Source organism: Austrofundulus limnaeus, unplaced genomic scaffold (genome assembly GCF_001266775.1).
Source record: "Austrofundulus limnaeus strain Quisiro unplaced genomic scaffold, Austrofundulus_limnaeus-1.0 Scaffold30, whole genome shotgun sequence".
Taxonomy (NCBI): domain Eukaryota; kingdom Metazoa; phylum Chordata; class Actinopteri; order Cyprinodontiformes; family Rivulidae; genus Austrofundulus; species Austrofundulus limnaeus.
In genome coordinates this window covers 931,405-932,762 of record NW_013952432.1, presented here as the reverse complement: position 1 = coordinate 932,762, position 1,358 = coordinate 931,405, and the positions used below count along the sequence as shown (strand labels likewise).

General features: G+C 36.7%; 1 protein-coding gene across 1 annotated transcript in view; it reads left to right on the top strand.

Annotated features, from left to right (window-relative positions):
- The window catches only part of LOC106515527 (dipeptidyl aminopeptidase-like protein 6), a 251,853-nt gene that overhangs the window by 13,280 nt on the left and 237,215 nt on the right, over positions 1-1,358 (top strand). The gene's annotated exons all lie outside the window — the stretch shown is intronic.

Genomic DNA, 1,358 nt, shown 5'->3' with positions numbered 1-1,358 from the left:
TTTATTTATTTATTTATTTATTTATTTATTTATTTATTTATTACTAGTTCTTCATTATTGGGGTACACAAAAAGAAGTGTAAAACTGAGTGTATCAAAGTGATTTGTTTAGTTTGCAGTGTTAGAAAATATAGAAGACAGACAATTGCTTGATAAAATTGCAACAAAAAAATACAGTATGTCAGCACTTGACATATAAGGTCTTTTGTTTAAATGCAACCAACATCTATACGATTACACTTACAGACTTGGTTTCAAACAAAWTGCATTATATTTCAGTTGAGTTAAAATGTGAAGAAGAAGCTGAGCTGAAAGATAATGACTCTGCTTTAATGGCCTGTCTTCTTTCCAGCCATCAGCTGTGGTGTTGAGGTGCAGCGTTTGACTGAAAAACGAGATCCTGCAAACAAACAGTTGGAATGAACTTCCTCTTTAGTGCAGCTGGGCTCAGCCTTAGAGATAAGGTGAGGAACGCTGTCTTCCGAGTAGAGCCGCTGCTTCTCCAGATCAAAAGGAGCTAGCTGAAGTAGTTTGGTCATTAGATTAGGCACCTTTCTCTGGAGGGTTTGCTTTGGAGACCCCGGGGCAGACCCAGAACTTGCTCGACAAATTTTATATTCCCCAGGAGGAGCTTGAGAGTGGGAAGAGAGATGTCTGTCCATACTGGACGGGTTACCTCCACAATCTGTTTATGAATAAACCGGGATGGATGGATGGATGGATGGATGGATGCATGGATGGATGGATGGATGGATGGATGGGTTTGCTCTGTTACATAAAATGTTGACTTGTAGGATAAGAAGTTGAATCTTTACTCCGGCCATAATATTTTACCAACATGAAGTTTAATGTTATTACTTTTTTTTTTTACATATTTTCGTTTTTTTTATCATGAAGTATGCAGGCCTTTCACCACACACGATATGTAAATCATCATAAAAGAGGAAAAAGAAGTGCCATCAGAGTCATTAGGCTGTAATGTTTTGACATATAAATGAGCTCCACATACACCATGGCACATGACAGCACCATCAGTCACCTTTAATGGTTGTTAGTTTTACTGAGTAACCAGGTCTCATCATTTTACTTCCTTGACAGTCGAGTGTCACATATATGTTGATGAAGAAGAGATTCTGACAACTAAATTGAAAAAGTTTTGCCACTGTGTAAGAAGTGGCAAAATATATTTATTTCTTTTTGCATCCACTAACTGTGTCTAATGTTTGATATTTATCAAGACGCACTGAAAAATCATTACTATAAGTGATTAGTTGATAGTGTTGACTAACACTTCTATATAGAGTTTGCAGATGTTGGTGGTAACTCTGTAGCGTATTTAGCACATCTAAAATATTTTAG